The sequence below is a fragment of the Symphalangus syndactylus genome, chromosome 2 (assembly GCF_028878055.3).
Source record: "Symphalangus syndactylus isolate Jambi chromosome 2, NHGRI_mSymSyn1-v2.1_pri, whole genome shotgun sequence".
NCBI classification, from domain to species: Eukaryota; Metazoa; Chordata; class Mammalia; order Primates; family Hylobatidae; genus Symphalangus; species Symphalangus syndactylus.
The window spans coordinates 76,006,519-76,013,285 of NC_072424.2; positions in this window are offsets into that span (position 1 = coordinate 76,006,519).

A 6,767-nucleotide genomic window follows, 5' to 3' on the forward strand; every position below is an offset into this window, starting at 1 on the left:
GAGGTTAATGCACTTGTTACGGGGAGCAAACCCCTGGAGGGCAGATTTGAGATTCCAGAAGCAGGACTGAGAGCTGTTTGGCACTGAGGTGGAGTTGGGGAAGGGGTAGGCATGGTGGGCATGGCGTTTCCAGTAGACTCTTCCAGAAGAGTCCTAAGTGATTGCTAGGGAACAAATCTAAAGCACCCAGTTTATTCTTTTTTGCACAAAGCAGCATGTCTGAGGCAGGCTGAGTAAAACATTCAGAGTATGGTGAACAGATAGACTTACATGAGGCCTGAAATAAATACATTTTGAATAATTCATTTTCTGGTCACGAAATTCTAGTTAAAAAGCAAAATTCACATCTTGCCCTGCCTCCATGATGACTAGGCACATCATACCACAGTCAGAAATGAAAACAAAACACACATACAAACAAAAACCATTTCATTAATGGATGAACTAAAACAAACTGAGCAAGAACCCATCAGTCCCCAAATCAATGAAGGCTTTAGTGCTTTCCCTGAACTTGCCAACTTCCTAGAAAAAGTGAATCATGACTCTGCAGTACTGATACCTACAGATAGGTGCAGACTCATGCAAATATGATAATCATTAGAGAAAACAACTGTTTTTTTTTTTCCCCTATTGCTGACAAGTGGAATACAACTTTGGAAACCCTGTATTGTGAGTGTTTATTTTCCTTTACATACCTGCTTCAAACTGTGTTCAGAGAGACAGTTTTTCAAGACTCCCTTATAAATAGTTTGCTTGTGTAAACAAATATGCAATCTTTTTCTTAATGGTTTTATCTCTCAATTGTCATTTAACAATGGCCAAGTGATATATATACAAAGAGCATTAATTTATAAACAAAAAAAGAAAATTACACACTTTGTATATGCTTTCTGTAAGTTCTACATTCATCGAGGAGGAATCATTTAAACCTGTTTCCCGAAGTATATTTCAATTTATTTAACTGAGCTGAAATGTGAAATAAAATATTTATTCCTTTCCATATATTTAGGCGGCTACAAAAAATTATGTCAAATGTAGTAATTTCATCATTTGCTTATTCAGTAAACACTCTATATCATCTATTATGTGCCAGGCACTATTGTGATCACTGAAATGGAGGAATGAATAAACAGATACAGGCACTGTCCCCATGGGGCTCACATTCTAATAAACTATTAATGTATTATAGATTACATGCAATATTAAGTATAATTAATTTTGTATAATGCAAATATAGATAAGCAATTGGGACTTCAGATTTCATTCAGAAATTATTATACTACTATCTTCACGTATTTTGAGAGATTTAAAAACTAATATTCACTATTTAGTGACCATTATCTAAAAGGTTGACTGTGACGTAGAGGCTGTATTCCATAACAAAGAGGAAAAACAGTGTTCTCTCTTGAATGTGGTGGTTGTTTAAATGTCTTACACCTACTTTAAAGCTTCATATTTTTAGAGAAGACGGAAAATTGGAATGGTCCATCAATAGAAGTCATCAGTTAGTTAACAGACTTTCCTTAAAAAGTTTTTGACAATAGGGTATCTCCATTTAAACAGAGCTATGGACATTATGATATTTTTATAAAAAAAAGTTAATTCTGCTTTTAGAAGTATCTAGAGAACAATTTGTTCAATGAGTGAATTTTGCTCCATATTTTGTGCAAAAATCATTGTAAAACCCATTTCTATTTTTTGGAGATAAAAAAGACAATTAAAGTGACAATAATTGCAGCTTCCATCATTATGAGATTCCTGAGCTTTATTTCTGATGTGGATACAGTTAGACAATAGCAACAGCTTTTGGAGAAGCTTTTGTCTCTTGAAAATGTTAAGGTAAGTGATTATTACTGACCTTACTAAATGTTATTAATACAGAAATAAAGCATATTTAACCACTCTTTGCTGTGTGCTCATAAGATATCCATGGTACAAAGCATAGATATGTTTACATAAAGATGGTTTTTGCTCATTAGCAGACTAGAACTTGCAGCTCATATCATTCCTTTGAAGTCAGGGAACTTGGGGTACAATCTGCAGGGTCAATAAACAGTTGTTCTTTATATAAATTGTCTTAATGTCTTTGGTTGTTTGTTTCTGATTCTTCTTCTTTCTTATCCAAAATCTGAGGAGGGTGGCTCTGTTATTCTGATGGAATGAATGCTCAGTGAGGTCAAAATCAAGTCGTTGAGGATGCCAGGAGAGTCTGGGGCATTCTCAGGTACCCTGCAGGGTTTGTGGGGACGGTGCTGGACTTACAGATTGTTGTGGATTTCATCCTGGATGGTTTACTGAGCTCTTTGGGGTGCCTGAGGTGAAAATTACGGCAATTTTAAGAGTCTGACACACTTTCCAGTTGATAGCACTAAAAATATGACTTGTAGCCTCCTCTCTTTTTCTTGTTTGCTTCTCTGAATGAAGATGGCAGAACTAATCTGTATGAACTATTATCTGTTATGTGAATTTTTATGAATTAAACTAGTTTATCTTTAAAAATCCATTTTTTTTTCTATGAGCAACTTATGCAATGGAGTGGACCTACTATATTTGTCAAAGTTATTAGAGCCCCGGGTTTTTAATTACTGGTTTGAACCCCACAGCTCTTCTGGCAAAATGTGGACTGCCTGCTGAAGGGAAAACAAAATAACAGATTATGCAATATACAAATAGAATTACCAGTGACTTATTCTCCTTTAAGTCAACATTTAATGCAATGGTTTTTGCTCTGGATCTCATATCCCTTTTATTTTGTATTTTTCTGGGGGAAGGTGGTTCCGATGTTATCAACCAATAAAATAAATTCTACTTCAGATGACACTTGTTCTTAAAATTAAAATAATGGAAAATATAAATTTGCATGCATAATTCAATATTTTAATATTAAAGCAAAACCTTTATCCAGTACGAAGAGTTTTAAGTACATTCCCACTTAGAATGAAATTATATGCTTGCAAAGAGATCCTTTACCTAACCTTACTCTTATTTTTATAACTTGTATTAGTGACAGAATTTACTGAATTTTTCACAATTTACCATTAATGATTTGAAATTGTTTCAACCTATATAAAATTATGAATTTATAATGTTATATATAAGGAATGAATTAATCATATTTTTCTTAACTAGAATTTTAGAAACTATGAAAAACCTCGACTAAGCATGAAGTGTTATTATAACATGAGTGAAATTTAAGAGTTCATTAATCTATCCCTATGGATAGTTTTGTGCAATGCTCAAAATTTTAGGCCTCTGGATAGATACAAATTACATTTGCAGTTCTAACATCCCAATCTACATATGAGTTTGAATAGTTCCACAAATCAAGAATGAGGTTTTTCTTTCTCCTTTCTTAAGATTCTTCAACAATGTAATAAGGTAAACAGCAAATATTTTATGGACGAATCTAAGCATAAGTAGGTAAAAGTCATATGATCTTTAATTAAAAAAAGATATCATTAGTTATTAATTATCAATACAAGAAAAGTGACTAAATTTAACCCACCTGTAAAAAATAATATAGCTCTGTTCTAGTTCACAACATTTCATATTTATTATATTCATGGACATATCAAATAAGTCTAATTAATAAATATCTTTACTTATAATAAATAAGTTTCCTTACTCTTTCCTACTGTGATTGTATTTGTTCATCTTTTAACACTAATTCTGCTCTGTACTTTCCCCAAAAATCTGCTGTCCATCAACTCTTCCTTTTCAGATCTCTTTTCTATAGCTAACAGTATTAAAAATCTTTAGCAGCCCTCAGCAATCATATCAAAAAACTCAGAGTGCAATCTGAAACCTAATTATTGCCATATTGTCAAATATGTGACCAGTTAAAAAAAAACTTCAACTAAAATTATGATTTAAGAGTATACATTCAGCTATTGATACAGTCAAAAACCTTAATTCATAAAATATCAGTACAGAGAACGAAATGCAACTTTGCAATTATTTGCATAGAAGTTACCACTTAAAATGAGCACCAATACCTGTGACATTTGAGCTGTCTAGACAAAGGTTGTTTACCCAAACTAAATCCATTAAAGGTATGTCTCACACTGTTAGCTAAATCCTACTAAAAATATTCTTATTGAGTCCAGCTTGCCCTGGTGCCTAACTCCATGGCATAAATTAAGGTTCAGAGCAAGTCTCTTAACTCTTTCAGATCATTAGAGCAGTATTCGAAAAGAGCAATCCAAGTGATCATTGGATTAATCCAAAATGCAAATGCACATGTTAAGTTTTATTTATCATTGCAAGTCTTCATCTACATTTAAAACATAAAATTCAACATTTGAAAATAGAGCTATAAAAATGGATATTTACTAAAGCAAAACAGATAATATTTTGTGTGTGTGTGCACGTGTGCATGTGTGTGTGTGAGAGAGAGTGTTTGGGTAGGATAAAGGGTTCCTGAAGTTTTGCTTACAAGGTGGTTTATAAATGAAACAATTATCACAGCAAAATAATAGCAAGTCCTATACCTACAAGAAGGAATAAGCAGGACTTTACTGTATCTCCTAAACTCTTAGGTATACTTCCTTAATGAAATTTAAAAATTAGAATTCAATTTGTGATTTTTCATTTCCTTGTCTTTTCTACTTTTTGTCTTATGTTCCACAGGCTAGTTCCTTGGTTCTTATTTCGTACTTTTTATACCTTATATCATAAGTCATTATTCTCTTCCGGAAAACGTAGACTAAAACCGATGGGGCCTGAAACTCTTCAACCAAAGTTCAGAAAAGGCTGCTGAATTTTCCATGAATTTAGGACTGGATCCAGAGACATTATCACTTAAATTATCTCCATTTGACAATAATGTGATGAACGTAGAAAAAATATCAGGTTTGAGAATCCATATAGTCTAATTGTTCTCTCATCACTTTGATTTTCTTGCAACTCAAGTCATTGGATGTATTCAAATATTTTAAAAAGGCATTTCTTCAGCCACACCCTGAACTTCTGGGGTTGTTTCTTCAAATCAGAACATGAGCCAGTGTACCCTGTTCTTCACCTATCCAGACTAAACCAAAAATAAGAACTTCTTGAAAAATATTTGGGTAGAGTGATTGTAATCATTATTGGTTTGGTTTTTGTTAACCTTTATTTTTTGTTTGAGGAAGATTAAGTCAATCCACCTGGAGTTTAATACTGTATGTTACTATAGTAACTTTATAGCCTGTTTGGCTGTGACAAAGGGGCTTCATCTCGTCCATTTCATGCTCCTGTGTCGACCTACTCCCTCCCAGTGTTTTATTATATCTGTCTTTAAGGGTATCTGCGGGAGTCACAGCTGCTGTGCTTTTGTAACAGAAAGCAGCTTTCACTGTGTGAAATGCTAGGCTCTAAGAGGTCTTACAGGCTGATGGCATTATTGAATTTCAAAGCAAAGACAAACAACATTAAATTGTTTAAAGCTAATATTCATGTTTTCCTGCATACCGTATATTTTTCTAGGAATAGTATATAATTTATTTTTTTCCAGAAAAAGTATATAATTGCCATCTAATAGAATTATGAATGAGAGGAAAGGGAATGACCTTAAGGTAATATAACTTGAAAAAAAGCAAAATATATATTTAAGTTAAAAAATAAACCACTTTCGTGTACAGTCTTTTAAAGATTAGTTTTAAAAAATAATGTAACTTGATCGCTTTATCCAGGTTTTATAGCTATCTAAATTTTGTTCAATGAGTAACTTCTGAATATGCTCTTATATATATAGATGCTGACTAATATTATCCACCTTAGTAAAACTTTAGCTCTTTAGATTCTATTCTTAAACAAAGTTTTAGTCTTGATCTCTTATGAGAAAATGTGTTAGCCTCAGTTATTTCCAAAGATAAAACATCATATTTGTAAGGTTAGATTGAAATAGTTTTAATGTACTCAGAAATGTATATGAGTATACTGAGAAAATACTTTTGGTAATATTTTTACTTTTCGGTTTATCTCATCTTGTTTATTGAGCCATAGCACCTGCCCAACTTGAAACTTCACAATTCTCCTCTTCCCAGTATGGTCCAGTATTTATTATTTGCCTCTGTTCCATAAAAGGCAACTTTGGTGAGATTTTTTTTCTTCAGATAATCAGTGCAGTGATTTTCCAGTTGTGTTAATTGTTTTGTTAGAAAAAGTGGTGAATGCTCAGAGTCTTGTTAACTTGCTAAGCATCTGGTCAGCAGGGTAGTTGAGTTCCAGCAAGGCTCTTGACACCTCTGCCAAGGGTTATTGATACCTCACACACTCCAGCTGAGGCAGATTGTTTTAGTTGGGCTTCATATCCATAGCATAGCCTGTAGTTAAGGGAAAAAAAAAAAAGCAAACGTGTGATTGACAGCCCACACCTCCTGGGCCCTTCTTACTACCAGACACAACATCTGCTATGCCCTGTGGAGCAGTGAACCAACACACACCGAGAGAATTGTTTCTAGTATTGTCAGGGTAGATTTTCTTTAACTCTTTGTAGTTACTCTCTGGAGAAAAGTGTGAGATGGCTTTCCTTAAGGGGTGAGGGTGGGAATAAATTTAGATTTGGGGGGAGATTAGAATGCCTTGCTTTAAAAGGAGTTTTACTTAATAAAATATTACAGAAAGTGACCAAAAAAGGAATCTAGGGTAAGTGCCTAGAAATAACCTCATTGTTGTGCTTGAAGGTTTGTCATATTCCCTGCCATCATTATATCAGAATCAGGAAAAAATTTGTACAGTGTAATGAATTAGTTGCAAATGGTTTTGGTTTTTATTCACTTGATACCCAC